Source organism: Mesocricetus auratus, unplaced genomic scaffold (assembly GCF_017639785.1).
Source record: "Mesocricetus auratus isolate SY011 unplaced genomic scaffold, BCM_Maur_2.0 Super-Scaffold_100011, whole genome shotgun sequence".
NCBI classification, from domain to species: Eukaryota; Metazoa; Chordata; class Mammalia; order Rodentia; family Cricetidae; genus Mesocricetus; species Mesocricetus auratus.
The window spans coordinates 43,050,678-43,067,504 of record NW_024429195.1 but is presented as its reverse complement, the minus strand read 5'-3'; positions in this window follow the sequence as shown (position 1 = coordinate 43,067,504).

Below are 16,827 nucleotides of genomic sequence, written 5' to 3'. Positions count from 1 at the left end.
GAATGTTTTTGGAGACCTCTAAAGTGGTGGTGTAAGGAAAGTCCTAGAATTTGAACATAAACCTGATGTAGTCCTACTCTATGTTTTAGGTAAAGGATAGAGCTAAGAGGGTGACCTGCAGTACTTCCCACCTGATAACCCTGCCCTCTTAGTCACAACTATTTATCTGTTTCCCTCCTTAGATCATTCTTCAACTGTATCCTAATCTTTTTGCTATGTTCAGTCTCTCTCTCTCCCTCTCTTATCATCTATCTATCTATCTATCTATCTATCTATCTATCTATCTATCTATCTATCATCTATCTATCTATCTATCTATCTATCTATCTATCTATCTATCTATTTGTCTAATCTATCTCCTATCCATCTTTCTGCCTGCCTATCTACCTACCTACCTACCTACCTACCTACCTACCTACCTACCTACCTTATTCAACAAAACATATAGGAACCCTGGGTTTGTATAAACCAGTCTTTGTAAACAAATTACAAAAACACCATACCTTTCTCTTTGGCATTCATCACTGTCCATTTTAGCACCTCCAAGAAGTCCAAGTGTTTCTCTACTCAAATTTATATTTTTAGGAATGTCAGTATGATTTTGGTTTAGTCATGTCTCCTTTTTTTATGTCAAGATTTAACCTTCATTGAAATTTGTTTTCAAGAAGCTTTTCTCAGATGTCCAATCTGTAAAAGAAAACATAGTAGTCTTTCTTGGACTGCCAGCCCCCAGATCATGACACGGAGACTTATTATTAATTATGAATGCCCAGCCTTAGCTTCAGGCTTGTTTCTAGCTAGCTTTTTTTCTTTAACTTAAATTAACTTGTTTCTATTAATCTATGTGCTGCTCTGAGGTTCATTTATCTCATCTATGTACTCTCCATCCTGCTTTCCTGCTTCCTCTGTGTCTGTCTGCCTGGCCCCCTGCTGGCTGGCTGGTTGGCTCCCATTTTCTCTTTGCCCCACCTATTCCTCCTGTGCTTAGCTACTGGCAGCTTTTTATTATCAGCTTTTTATTAGATCAATCAGGTGCCTTAGGCAGGCAAGGTTAAACTGCAATACATCTTTATATAGTTAAACAAATTCAGCATAAACAAAAGCAACACACCTTTACATAGTTAAACAATTATTCTGCAACACAAACAAATGCAGCATATCTTTACATAGTTAAACAAATATTCTATTCCATAACAAGAAAATGTGATGAATTTATTCTCATAAGGATAACAGTAGTTCATAATAAACATTAGTTTATAGTTTTTTTGTATTATTGGTAGGAATTAATTATTCAATGAGCACTTTTAGGTTAATTCAATTATGAATAAGCCCTATAAACTTCTATATTAGAGAAAAATAGTTTCTCAGTTGTATCAAATGTGTGCCTTCCCAGTTGAGCATCAAAGATATTGTAGATTTCTTATCTTTCTTATTGTTCAAATAAATGTCCAACATCTATACATCTATTCACTCATATAAATACTTAACAAGTACCCATTATTTACAGAGCATAACATTGATATTAGAAACAAGTTATTCCCAAAAGGATCTTGCAGACTACAACAATAGCAGACGATAATTCATTTTCTGTGATATAGCAATACAAGACTGCATCAAAAACCTTTGGATTTAGGATAATAAATACTTCATGCTTTTTTCTTGACACTTCTTAGCTATCCTGGTAGCTATTCATAGTTTCTCCCATTCATTCAGACTGATTTTCTGTCAAAGCTGGCAATCAACACTGTTACCAAAATCCAAGTTAGCAAGGCCCAGTGCTCAGTGTTTAGAGGCACTGGGACAGGGAAAAGTGCCCCTCTCCTTGACTAAGGGAAAGAGAGCGTATCTTGCTACATATTTGCTAGAGAGAGACTGACAGATTGAACATAGTGCTAGACAGTTTTTTCCTAATTTTCTCCTCTGTCTCTTTTCCTTCTTCCTTGCCTTCCTCCATTTAACTGTAGAATGTTTAAAAATGTTATAGCATCCTTTGGCATTCTCATTCCAACTCCCTCTCCTACAGCATTCCTTCCTTCCTATCAGAACATATTTTTCTATTTGCTAGGAATGGATCATGAGCACAGAGGTATTTGATTCTTACTGGTTTAACATTTAAAATGTTTGGCATAGTAATGTGTCAGATTTCACGACTGTGTTTTAATGCATGATGCTCGTTAAACTGATAACTTCTGACAGTGCTGTTAAGCCTGTGGTAGAGGATCCTTTGACCTCACTTTAGCAAACACACTGTGGTCTATGTTAGGCTAGAAAAAATTTCCTGAGAGATGGAGAGTTATTTATTTTTGAAGTTTAGATCAAATATATCCTGAAACAATTTCATTCAGTGAATAATGACCTATGCCTCTCCCATGTAAATGTCTTTTCAATTAACATTAACAGACATCTCCCAAAACCACATATCCAGTTTGGGAGTTCTGAGAATGTTTAAGATTCAGTTTTTTTCTTTCACAGATTCTCTACTTACTGAGTTTTAAAATATTTTTAAGGTATTTTTATCTTACTTAGAAACATATGGGAATGATTGTTTAGGCTATAGAAGAGTTTGGCTGTTGCCTCTCCCCCCAAAAGTGTTGAAATGGTTTTGGTACCTGCTGGGAATGGGAGACTTTGAATGTTATGTCTCACATGGATACTGTTTGGATTCTTTGACAGTAGTCATTTTTTGGGGAGATAGTGAGTGTATTTTCCATACTTTTTATGTTTCTATTAAGTAATAACTGCCTTATCAACTGGTCTATTGTAGTTAGGAGAAGGAAAGAATGGCCATTGCAGGAAGATTCCAGCTTTGTCTTCCCTCAGCCTAACGATTTATCAGAAATGATTGCCAATTGCTTTCCTCCCTTTTCTGAAGCATCAGCGGAAATGAAACGAGCCCCAAATTTTAAAAATGTTTACTCTCTGCCTGCATTTCTGAGAATATGGGAAATGTATCACAACAATTCATACTTGCTTTTTGATGGCTATTTATTGGAAGTCCTTGAGAGGAGCACTATTTGTGGAGCAGTAGCTGGTGAGGAGGGTTGCCCTGCTCTGTCCTTAATCACATTTCACCATTTCACCACTCACCTCAGTCTTCACATAAGCATGCAACTCTTTCTTCCGACACCGAACAATTGTAAGTTGGATTTTCATTGCTCCTTCTCTAGTGAGATCAATCTTAGTCACATGTAAAATTACATCTTACACTAGATTTCATAGCACTCTCTGTTCCAGGAATGAGGAGTGGTCTTAAGGAACAGGGAAATTTTTAGCCTGTCAGAGATGCTCGTCCAATGCTCTAGCAACCCTAGATGCTCATTCTAGGACTGTTGTGTGTGTGTGGGGGGGATGAGGAGGGAGCAGAGGCAGGCTTCCCTGTAATTTCTGTAACAGCAGCGCTTGTTTTATGTTGCTACCAGCACGCACAGAATGACTGCATGAATAACAAAACAGTCCTCAGTGACCCAATTTCAGAAGTTACCAGCAAGTTGAGGGTGGCATAATCAACATTGTGAAAATTTGTAGAGCAGAGGGACAATGTCCTCTGAGACCCTGAGAGTGGCTCAATGTCATCTGAATTCTGTTTAGATTTCTTTGTTGAGTACATATTTTTCTTAGGATTATCTTCCTACTGTGTAGCTAAGTATGACTTCAAACTTCTGATTCTGCCTCCATCTCTGAGTGCCTGGGATTAGAGGCATACCCTGCCATGCCCGGCTTATATTTGACACAAATACAACACAAAATTAAATATTTACTCTCAAATTTAAAAAATCCATGTTTTATAGATGTAAATATCGAAAAGCAGAGAACTAACCAGTCAGAATGCCTTATACTCTGATGAAGGATGACAGTTTATTTTAATTCAAAGATTTCCATTTCCTTGGCAAATCACACTATGGCTTTCCCCCAATACTTAAGAGGCTTATCAACATTTATTTTTCAAACTTGGTGGTTCCTTCATGCTACCAGGACTGAATTCTCATTATATCCCTTCCTGTTTGTATTTTTTAGATAAGCAACAAACTGCTTTGGTTATTTGAAGCCACAGAGAGATTTTCTCTTCAAGCCCTGAGATTAAAATTGCTTGGCTTGGATGCATTACTATACAATGAAGGAGAATAAAGTTTATTTTATTTGACTGTCTCTCTGCTTCTCACATTGGTCCTGTGCTAAGGAGTGGAGCATCTGCCTGTAGGCATGCTTCTGCTGCCCTCAATGAAGGAGACATCTCCCCTGTCCCCCTCCATTTACTCAGTACTGCTCTACTGACGGTTCTCACATGACCCAACTATGTCACATCGCTCCTGATTTCCTGCGTTTGGAAGATGTTGATTTAAATTTATTTCCTCTGGTGAAAGGCATAGGCTGTAAAAAGAAAAATGGGATACTTCTTTTTAAAAAATTTTTTAATTTAAATTAGAAACATGAATGCTTCACATGTCAGTCCCAACTCTCTCTCCCACCCCTCCTCCCTAGTCCCTCCATCAGTCTCCCCAGCCCCCCACCCACCCAATCCCCACATCATTCCCCAGGGAGGGTGAGGCTCTCCTTGGGGGGATCTCCAAAGTCTGTCATTTCATCTATGGCAGGACCTAGGCCCATTCCCATGTGTCCAGGCTGAGAGAGTATCCCTCTATTTGGAATGGGCTCCCAAAGATTAGTCATACACCATGGTAAACACTGATCTACTCCCCAAGGCCCCATTGGTTTCTGTGACCTCTTCACTGAGACTACATTCATGGAGACTGGATCAGTCCCCTGTTCCTCTCAGGCATCAATTTGGGATTCAAGAGCTCCCCCTTATCCGGTCAGCTGTCTTTGTGGGTTTCACCATCATGGTCTTGACCCCTTTGCTCATCACTCCTCCATCTCTGTCACTAGGTTCCAGGAGTGCAGTTCAGTGTTTAGCTGTGGGTATCTGTCTCTGCTTCCATCAGTCACTGGATGAAGGGTCTAGGATGGCATATAAGGTAGTCATCAACCTTACCATCAAGGAGGGGCAATTAATGTAGTCTCTCCACTATCGCTTAGTTTGCCAGTTGGTGTTATCCTTGTAGATCTCTGGAGATCTCACTAGTGTCAGCTCTCTCCTCAAGCCTATATTGACTCAATCTCTCATCCTGCTCTCCTCTATTCTTACCTCGACTCAACCTTCCTGCTCCCCCATACCTTCTTCTCATGTCCTCTTATTCCCCTCTCTTTTTCCTGGTTCCCTCTCCCCTCCCCTGATGTTCCCAATCTGCTCAGGAGATCTTGCCTCATTCCACTTCTCTGGGGTATCATGCATCTCTCTTGGGAACCTTCCTGTTTCCCAGATTCATTGGCATTGGATTGTAGGTTGACACTCCCCTGATCCATGTCTAAAATCCATATATAAGTGAGTACATACCATGTTTCTCTTTTTGTGTCTGGTTACCTCACTCAGGATGGCTTCCTCTAGTGGCATCCATTTGCCTGCAAATTTCAAGATTCCATTGTTTTTTTTTCTGTTGAGTAATACTCCATTGTGTAAATGTACCACATTTTGTCTATCCACTCTTCAGTTGTGGGGCATCTAGGTTGCTTCCAGGATCTAGCTATTGCATATAATGTTGCAATGAACATAGTGGAACAGAAATCCTTGTTGTGTGAATGGGTGCCTTTTTTTATTCTTACAAGGAGAATGGCATTTATTATTACAAGGGTAGAGCCTTATATACCAAAGTCAGGTATGGTGGAAAAACACCAAGATCAGAAGCCTATGTTCCCAGGGCCCTCCAGCAAAGGGTGGGCTAAAACCAGGAATTAGCATTTAGACAATAAACAGGAACTTGCATGCAGGCCTTACTGGGAGGAAGGGATGAGAAGTTTTTTGCTAAAAGCTCCTAGTAACAAACGGTCAACAGACCCCCATGGGGGAAGGTGCAACAAATCCCCCTTTTATATATAATTTAAAAATTAGCATCTGGCTTAGTTTGCCTGGGACGTTAACATCTATCTTACCTGTCAATGAGAAGTCTGTCCAGGCCTCACAAACCCTCTGTCTTAGGTTGATAGATGTCATTGATAACTCATTTGTCTTGCTGGCTCAACCAGGCCTGCACTGAGGGGTTGTCTGTTGACAAGGAAAGCATGATCTGCTTTGTAAGAAAATGGCACTGGGCTTGTGGCCTTTCCATGTGGCAAAGGCAAACTAGGGCTAAAGATTGTGTTGTCCAGGGTCATAATCTTGAGGGCTAGTGACCCACTCCGTTTCTCAAGTCTGTTGCAGTCCCGTTAAGAGGGGGATTTCCCAAAAGGGAGACACCCTGATCTCAGTTAGAATAGCCAATTAAGTCCATTTGTTAATTAAGATTTAAAGTGCCCAACTGTAATTAGTATAAAGTTGGGAACTTAAGATAGAGGCATCCTCCCCTGGGGGTTTATCCAGCATGCCTGTGTGGCAACTGGCTAAGAGATAGGGAATCCAAAAACTGCAGCTGCTGTGATGTCAAAGCCACTCCCATGTTGAGTGAGGATGAGTCGGTTCTCTCCTGAGTGTTCCACTGGAAAAGGCATGACACCTGGGACATGGACCACCAAGGCTGATCAACAACTTCTCAAGCGGCATTCCTGGAGGAAATAATTAAACATTTCTCTTGAGGGAGTGTTATTGAATATAGCAAATGTCCAAGCAGGCAAATCCATCCTGAGAGCTTTCCTAGGCTATGGTTGATGCTGGTTATAGCTGGATAAACCTGACACTGAAGACCTGCCAGCATCAGGAGAGGCGGGTTCCTCATTAAAGCCTAATGAGTCTATTGGTGGCTGATGAGTGTCAGCAGGAACAGAGCACACAAAGCTCTGGAACCCAAATTGGGGACTCACCATGCTGTGGGAAGACACAAACAGATCCCCAGGCCCATACCAAAACCAGATCTGGTCCTTTCCAAAGACCCGAGGTCAGGTCTTTCCATTTAATTAGGTTTTTGCTGTACAGCAAACCACTAATGACGATCTGCTGCGGAGTTGCCAGAAGCATCCACAATTAAAAAACTTAAGATATAGAGGATAAATGATAGAGTAGAGTGAGGGGAGCCAAGGTGGCCCCAAGATCTCCCTTTATTTTAGCCAAAGAGGCTTTTAGAGTGTGATGAGCGTGTTTCACAATAGCCTGTCCTTGGGGATTGTAAGGAATTACAGTTTTGGAGGAGATATCAAAATCTAGACAAAAGTGATTGAAACCTTTGCTGACATAGGTGGGGCCATTATCGGTCTTAATTTGTTTTGGGACCCCCATGTAAGCAAAAGCCTGTAAACAGTGGCTCTTAACATCTTTTACTTTTTCACCAGAGTGGGTAGAGGTGAATATCAGGTGAGGAAAAATTATCTACAGAAACATGAACAAATTGTAATTTGCCAAAGGATGGCACATGTGTTACATCTATTTGCCAAATGTGGTTAGGCAAAAGTCCTCGAGGATTGACCCCCAGGTGAGGTACGGGAAGAAATTCTACACAAAGAGGGCAATCCTTAACTATTTGAACAGCCTGTTCTTTGGTAATCCCAGTATGAAAGCGAAAAGACCCTGCACTAAGATGAAGCGCTTGTACAAGGATAATGCTTTAGTGAGTTTTTGTAAAACCACATCAATTTGAGCATACCTGTCAGCCATGCGATTTCCTTTGATGAGGGGCCCTGGCAAAGGGGTGTGGGCCTTAAGATGTCCCACAGATATAGGTTCACTGTGTTGCCATAGCAGACCTTTCACCTGTAATAAAATTTTTTGTATCCTAGAGATGGGAGTGATATCCATGGGGAAGAGTTGTAGAGCTAAGGCCAAGGCTGAAACTTCGGCCATTTGGGCAGAAGTTGCAGGAATTCTGGCTGTCTTAATGATCGGATAAGACACGACTACAGTTGTACCTTTAGAGGAACTATCTGTGAAAATCACTTGCCCCTTGGAAATAGGCTGAGAGACTACAATTTTTGGGAAAACTAAAGGTTGTGTTTTAAAAAAGGAAATCAAATTATTGGATGGGTAGTGATTAACAAAATAACTCTGGGTAGCAGAGAGAAAAATGGCCCAGTTATAATTATTATTTTGTAGCCATTTTATTTGTTGACAGGACAAAGGCGCAACAACCTTATCTAGCTCCCCACCATAGGCTCGCTAGGCAGTACTCCGTGCTCCAAACAGGAGTGCAACTATAGACTGGGAGTAGGACACCACAGATTTAGAAGGGGAGGCTGGAGAATTAACCCAAAGATTGGGACTCTCTTGCCAAAATCTCCCGTAGGATCATGAGTAGTTTGTGCCTTCTCCAGTGTCACTCGCAAGTCAGCCAATCCCAAGGTGGTCTGAAGATTCCCAAAGGCAGATAGTAATAGCTTTTCTTTTGGCACAGCCAACAGTAAATCATTCATATAAATTTGACACATGGTAGGGCTGTTAGCCATGCCTTGTAGCAAAACTACCCACTGATATCTATTATAAGACTCTCTTAAGTTCAAAGATGGAACACTGAAAGCAAAACACTGACAATCAGCAGGGTGTAAAGGAATATTAAAAAACAATCCTTTAAATCTATCACAGGCAGGTGCCAGTCTTTAGGGATGACCACAGGGATTGGCAGCCCTGACTGACTGGCACCCATGAGCATCATGGTCTTTTTAACTGGTCTCAGATCTTGTCTCCAAGTGATAGAAATTGGAGGTATTTGAGGCTGTGGAACAATGGCCCCCACTAAAAATGTCCCAATCCTCTCTGGTCTCAAGGAGATTTCTGCACTGGGGGTTTCAGACACAGGCAGGGGATACTGGAAAGACTCTTTCCAGTATCTTTGCCTGGGCAATAGCCTTTCTCCCTAAGTGTATGTCATACAGGGGATGTGGTCAGTACGTCCCCCATGGCCTTTAGGATATCTCTGCCCCAGAGATTGATCAGGATGTGAGGCAAGATAAAGTGCTGAAATATACCAGAGTGTCCCTCATCATCTTTCCAAGTTAATAGATGGGAACTTTTACTAGGTAACTTTGCTTTGCCTATGCCCTGTAAGCTGCTATCTGATTCTTGTAGGGGACAAGCCTGGGGCCAATGGTTAAGAGAAATGATGGATGTGTCCATACCAGAATCTACGAGTCCCTGAAAGGTCTGTCCCTCAATAGTTAGGGTCATCATTGGTCTGGACTCCATAGTGGATATACAACAAGCCATAGGTCCTGTAGATCCAAACCCTCCTTCTCCTCTTATAGACTTAAGGAAGGGATTATTAGTTGTAAACATGAATGGGTGTCTTTTGGGTATATGCCTAAGAGTGTAATTGTTGGGTCTTGTGGTAGACTGAGTCCAAAAATGGGATACTTCTTTATCGAGCAAAAGTTTGAAGAATATTTTGATGGGCTATGGCTGAGACTGATAATTTTCTGAACCACATTCTTTGTCTGAGCCAAAGTTACTGAATGCTAATTTTATTGATTGTGGTAAAGTGTTCTAATAGAACACTATCCATCTCCCTTAGAGATGGCATGGATGTGTGACAAAGATCAAGACCAATGACATCTGTATATTCATTTGTTTATTTATTTATTTATTTATTTTGGTTTTATGAGACAGGGTTTCTCTGTAGCCCGGCCTTGAACTCACAGAGATCCGCCTGCGTCTGCCTCCCGAGTGCTGGATTAAAGGCGTGTGCCACCACCGCCCGGCTTCATTTGTTTATTTTTAAATAATAATTATTTTTTATTTAAGTTAGAAACAATCTTGTTTCACATGTCAATCCCAGCTCTCTTTACCTTCCCTCTTCCCCTACCCTTCCCACCAGGTCCCCCAGTCCTTAACCCAATCTCCACTCTGATCCCCAGGGAGGATGACACCCTCCATGGTGGATCTCCAGTGACTGTCATTTCATTCAGGGCAGGGCCTAGGCCTTCCCTCAAGAGTCCCAGCTGAGAGAGCCTCACATATTGTGGCATGAGCACTCAAAGTCTGTTTGTATGCCAGGGATAAATACTACCCAAGGCCCCATAGATAACCTAGGCCTCCTCACTGACACCCACATTCAGGGAATCTGGGTCAGTCCCATGTTTTCCTCACAGCCATCATTCTGGGGTCCAAGGGCTTCCCCTTGTTCAGGTCAACTGTTTCTGTGGGTTAAACCAGCCTAGTCTTAACTCCTTTGTCCATCAGTTCTCTCCTTCTGACACTGGATTCCAGGAGTTCAGTTCGTTGTTTGTCTGTGGGTATCTGCCTCTGCTTTCATGAGTCGCTGGATGAAGGTTCTGTTTCCCAGACTGTCTGGCAGAGGGATTGTGTGCTGGCACTCCCCTGATTCATGTCTAAAATCCAAAAATGAGTGAGTACATATCATGTTTCTCATTTTGTGACTGGGTTACCTCACTCAGGATGGTTTCTTCTAGTGCCATCCATTAGCCTGCAAATTTCAAGATTCCATTGTTTTTTCCTGCTGAATAGTACTCCATTGTGTAAATGTACCACATTTTCTCTATCCACTCTTCAGCTGAGGGACATCTAGGTTGCTTCAAGCTTCTGGCTATTACAAATAAAGCTGCAATGAACATAGTGGAACAGACATCTTTCTTGTATGAATGGGCATCTTTTGGGTATATGCCTAAGAGAAGAATTGCTGGATTTTGTGGTAGACTGATTCCCTTTTTCCTGAGGAATCTCAATACTGATTTCCAAAGTGGTTGTACGAGTTGGTACTCCCACCAGCAGTGGAGGAGTGTTCCCCTCTCTCCATATCCTCTTCAGCATAAACTGTCATTGGAGTTTTTGATTTTAGCCATTCTGATATGAGTGTGATGATATCTTAGAGTTGTTTTGATTTGTATTTCCTTGATGGCTAAGGATGTTGAGCACTTTCTCAAGTGCCTTTCAGCCATTTTAGACTCCTCTACTGAGAATTCTCTATTTAATACTGCATCCCACTTTTTGATTGGATCTTTTGGTGTTTTAGAGACTTGCTTCTTGAGTTCTTTGTAAATTTTGGAGATCAGCCCTCTATCAGATATGGGGTTATTGAATATCTTTTTCCATTCTGTGGACTGCCTTTTTGTCTTGCTGACTGTGTCCTTTGCCTTACAGAAGCTTCTCAGTTTTAGGAGGTCCCATTTCTTAATTGTCCGTTTTAGTGTCTGTGCTACTGGAGTTATGTTCAGGAAGCCTTCTCCTGTATCAGTTTGTTCAAAGGTGCCTCCCACTTTCTCTTCTAACAGGTTCAGTGTGGCTGGATTTATGTTGAGGTCTTTAATCCATTTGGACATAAGTTTTGTGCATGGCGATAGACATGGATCTATCAGCATTCTTCTGCATGCCAGCATCCAGTTATGCCAGCACCGTTTTTTGAAGATGCTTTCTTTTATCCATTGTGTATTTTTAGCTTCTTTGTTGAAACTCAGATGTTCATACATGTATGGGTTAATATCAGGGTGTTCAATTTGATGTCATTGGTCTACCTGTCTATTTTTGTGCCAATATGAAGCTGTTTTCAATACTACAGCTCTATAATAGAGCTTGAAGTCAGGAATGGCGATGCCTCCAGATGTTGCTTTGTTGAATAACTATCCTGGGTCTTTTGTTTTCCCATACAAAGTTGATTATTGTTCTTTCAAGGTCTGTGAAGAATCATGTTGGTAATTTAATGGGGATTGCATTGAATCTGTAGATTGCTTTTGGCAGGATTGCCATTTTTACTACATTGATCCTACCTATCCAAGAGCATGGGAGATCTTTCCATTTTCTGAGGGCTTCTTTAATTTCTTTTTTTAAAGACTCAAAGTTCTTGCTATACAGTTCTTTCACTTGTTTAATTAGCGTTATCTCAAGGCATTTTATCTTGTTTGTGGCAATTGTAAAGTGTCATGTTTCTCTGCTTTCTTTCTCAGCCCTTTTATTGTCTATATATAGTAGGGCTACTCATTTTCTTGAGTTGATGTTGTATCCTGCCACTTTGCTGAAAGTATTTATCAGTTGTAGGAGTTCCCTGGTAGAGATTTTTGGGTCACTTATGTAAACTATCATATCATCTGTAAATAGTGAAAGTTTGACTTCTTCCTTTCCAATTTGTACCCCCTTGATCTCCTTTTGTTGTAGTATTGCTCTAGCTAGAACTTCAAGAACAATATTGAAAAATCATGGATAAAGTGGACAGCCTTGTCTTGTTCCTGATGTTAGCAGAATCATGTTGAGTTTCTGTGCATTTAGTTTGATGTTTGCTGTTGGTTTGCTGTATGTAGCTTTTATTATGTTGAGGTATGTTCCTGTTATCCCAGATCTCTCCAAGACCTTTATCATGAAAGAGTGTTGGATTTTGTCAAAGGATTTTTCTGCATCTAGCGAGATGATCATGTGATTTTTGTTTCTCATCTTGTTTATATAGTGGATTACATTGATGGATTTTTGTATGTTGAACCATCCTTGCATACCTGGCATGAAACCTCCTTGATTGTGGTGAATGATTGTTTTGATGTGTTCTTGGATCCGATTTGCCAGTATTTTATTGAGTATTTTTGCATCAATGTTCACGAGTGATATTGGTCTAAAGTTCTCTTTCTTAGTTGTGTCTTTGTGTGTCTTGGGTATCAAGGTTATTGAAGACTTGTAGAAAGAGTTTGGCAAAGACCCTTCTGCTTCTATTGTATGGAACACTTTGAGAAGAATTGGTATAAGCTGTTGTTTGAATTTACAGGAGAATTCTGCACTGAGGCCATCTGGACCTGGGCTTTTTTTGGTTAGGAGACTTTTGATGACTGCTTCTATTTCATTAAGGGTTATAGGTCTGTTTAAATTGCTTATCTGTTCTTGATTTAGTTTTAGCAAGTGATATATATCCAGGAAATTGTCCATTTCCTTTAAATTTTTGAATTTTGTGGAGTACAGGTTTTCAAAGTATGTCCTGATGAGTCTCTGTATTTCCTCAGTGTCTGTTGTTATGTCCCCCTTTTCATTTCTGATTTTGTTAATTTGCATTTTTACATTCTGCCATTTGGTGAGTTTGGGTAAAGGTTTGTCTATCTTGTTGATTTTCTCAAAGAACCCACTCTTCATTACATTGATTCTTTGTATTGTTTTCCTAGTGTCTACTTTATTGATTTCAGCCCTCAATTTGATTATTTCCTGGTGTCTGCTCCTCCTGGGGGAGTTTGGTTCTTTGTGTTCTAGAGCTTTCAGTTGTGCTGTTAATTCTCTAGTGTGACTATTCTCCAGTTTCTTTATGTGGGCACTCAGTGCTATGAACTTCCCTCATAGCACTGCTTTCAAAGTGTCCCATAAGTTTGGTTATGTTGTGTCATCATTATCATTGAATTCTTGGAAGTTTTAAATTCTCTTTTCATTTCATCTTTGACTCTGGATTGGTGTAATTGTGCATTATTCAATTTCCATGAGTTTGTAGGGTTTCTGCAATTTGTGTTGTTGTTGAACTCTAACTTTAAAGCATGGTGGTCTGATAAGATACATGGAGTTATTTTAATTTTTTGTACCTGTTGAGGTTTGCTATGTTGCCAAGTATGTGGTCAATTTTTGAGAATGTTACATGTGGCTCTGAGAAGAAGTAATATTCTTTTGTGTTTGGATGGAATGTTCTATAGATGTCTGCCAAACCCAATTGTGTCAGAACTTCTATTTGTTCCTTTGTTTCTTTGTTAAGTCTCTGTGTGGTCGTTCTGTCTAGTGGTGACAGTGGGGTGTTGAAATCTCCCACTATACGTGTGTGAGGTTTTATGTGTGGTTTGAGTTTTAGTAATGTTTCTTTAACGATTGTGGGTGCCTTTGTATTTGTGGCACAGATGTTCAGAATTGAGACTTCATCTTGGTGGATTTTCCTGTGATGAATATGAAATGACCTCCTTCATCTCTTTTGATTGATTTTTGTTTAAATTCTAGTTTTGTAGATATTAGGATTGCTCCCTGTGCTTATTTTTTGGGACCATTTGATTGGAACATCTTTCCCCAACCCTTAACTCTGAGGTAACATTTGTCTTTGAGGCTGAGGTGTGTTTCTTTTATGCAGCAGAAGGATGTGTTCTGTCTTCGAATTCATTCTGTTAGCCTGTGCCTTTTTATAGGTGAGTTAAGACCATTAATATTGAGGGATATTAATGACCTTTGATTACTAGTTCTCATTTGTTTTGGAATGGTTGTTCTTGTGAAATTGTATGTGGATTTCCATCCCTTTTCTCTTTTGGGTGTTGGTGAAATGGGATTATCTATTGCCTATGTTTTTCTTGTTGTAGTTAACTTTCTTGGACTGGAGTTTTCCTACCAGATATTTCTGTAGGGATGGGTTAGTGGATATGTATTGTTTAAATCTGGTTTTGTCATGGAATATATTGTTTTCTCCATCTATAGTGATTGAGATCTTTGCTGGGTATAGTAGTGTGGGCTGGCATCCATGGTCTCTTAGTGTTGATTGAATAACTATCCAAGACCTTCTGGCTTTCAGAGTTTCCATGGAGAATTCAGGTGTGGTTCTGATAGGTTTGCCTTTGTATGTTACTTGGTCTTTTTCCTTTGCTGCTCCTAATATTCTTTCTTTATTCTGTATATTTTGGTTTTTACTATTATATGCAAGAGGATTTCCTTTTGTGCTCCCCTCTATTTGGTGTTCTGTAGTCTTCTTGTACTTTCATTGGCATGCCTTTCTTTAAGTTGGGAAAGTTTTCTTCTGTGGTTTTGTTGAATATGTTTTCTGCCCCTTTGAGGTGGATTTCTTCACCTTCTTCTGTACCTATTATTCTTAGGTTTGTTTTTTCATGGTGTCCCATATTTCCTGGATATTTTGTGTTAGGGATTTGTTGGATTTATGATTTTCTTTGGTCAGTGAATCTCTTTCCCCTAGTGTTTCTTCAACACCTGAGATTCTGTCTTCCATCTCTTGTATTCTGTTGGTTATGCTTACATCTGTAGTACCTGACTGTTTGCCCAGCTTTCTATTTCCAGCATTTCTTCAGACTGTGTTTTTTTTAAATGTCTCTATTTCAGCTTTCAACCCTTGCACTGCTTGAATTGTATCTTGTAAGTTTTGCTTTGTCTTTTCCTCTCTTTCTTGCATTTGTTGAAGTTTTTGGCTTGTCTTTGCTTCCATTTCTTGCATTTTTTGGATTGTTTTTTCCTCCATTTCTTGCAATTCTTGCATTTTTGGATTGTTTTTTTCCTCCATTTCTTATATTTTTGGTTTGTTTTTTCTTCCATGTCTTTAAGGGATTTTCTCATATCTTTTTTGAGGACCTCTATAATTTTCATTAAATTGTTTTTAAGGTCTTTCTCATCTGCTTCTTCCACAATGGACTGTTCAGGTCTTGTGGGTGTAGATTCTCTAGTGTCTGGCGGTGTCATATTGGTTTTTCTGTTAGTGGGTGTGTTTTTGTATTGTCTCATTCCCATCATTTCTTCCTTTCAGTGCAGAAGGAGTCTCTTCCTTCCCTGGTGCATATGTGATCCCGGTTCCTTTACAGTGGATGGGGGCAAGTCCAATACCCTGGTGGCTTTCCTCTTACGTGGATGGATGTGGTCCCAGTATTGGGACCTTAGCAAACTCTGGGTAGGTTGAACCCTCACCTCACCTGTCCTGTGGATGGAGAATGGTACTTGGAAGCTGGCAGTCTCTGGGCAGGCTGAATCCCATAGAACTGGGATCCAGATCCACTGTACACAGTCCTCAGGTCTCCAGTGTTTCTCTGTACACTTATTTCAATCACCATATTGTAGAGCCATGCACATCTCTATAAAGGCTACCTTGGCTGCATTTCATATTTTTCCCCCACAAAATCTGATGATCTTCTAAATACACTTTATAGAAATCATTTTTTCTAAGAAACTTATTAAGTAGTTTTAGTAAGTGTATAAAATACTGAGTTTCTTTATCATGTTTCATAGATATGTTTCATTGTGCTTTGCTGGTATTTGCTGCTTATCACTCCATCTTGTTTCTCTCCCTCATCCTACTGGTCTCCTCTTTGTTAATAGTCCCACTTGTTTGGACAGAGAGGTATATTCTATGACATACTGAAGCCTCCATTGCCACCAGAATAAATAAAGAGGTGTTGGAGAAGCAGAAAAGAAGGAGAAGCAAAGAGATTTTTCTGTCGTGGTTTTTGTTTTTTGTTTGCTTGCTTACTTTGATTTGGTTCCTTTTGTGGGTGTGAGGGTTGGCATGGTTGAGGGGAGTATATGAGAGGACTGGGAGATGAGCAGAATTGGGGTGCATGACATGAAACTGCCAAAGAGTCAATAAAGAAGTTAAAAAAGAAGATAAAGAAAAAAAGAGTTCCACTTGTTTAATTCAATTTGGCCATAAAACATGTCTTATATAATTTTAATTCTTTCAAATTTGTCAAAGCTTGTTATAGGTCTTCAAATATTATCTATCATTGTATTAGTCTATGGACTTTAGAACAGTTCTGCTTTCATTTGGTTGAAATGTTCTATAAATTATTCAGGATCCTGTTGATGGAGGGTATTGCTTAATTCTTGTCTACTTATTGAATTTTTGGATATTGGTTTAATTAATTTGTAATAGAAATGTGTTGAAATTTCTGACAACAATTATACATATTTTCTCTTATTATTGTGTCTTTATCAGTTTTAACAATCACAGCTCTTGGGCTGGGGTGATGACTCAGCAAGTAAAATGCTTGTTGTACAAGCCTGAAGACCCTTGTTTAGATCCCCAGAACTCACATAAAAAGCCAGGAGTGGTGGCACATGCCTATCCAAGTTGGGGAAATGAGAATAGAGGGAGCCCTGGGGCTTACTGTGCAGATATTCTAGTCAACTGGTGAGTTCTCGGCTCAATGAGATTTGTCTCAAAAAAATAAGGTGGAGGGTGATTGAAGAAGATACCT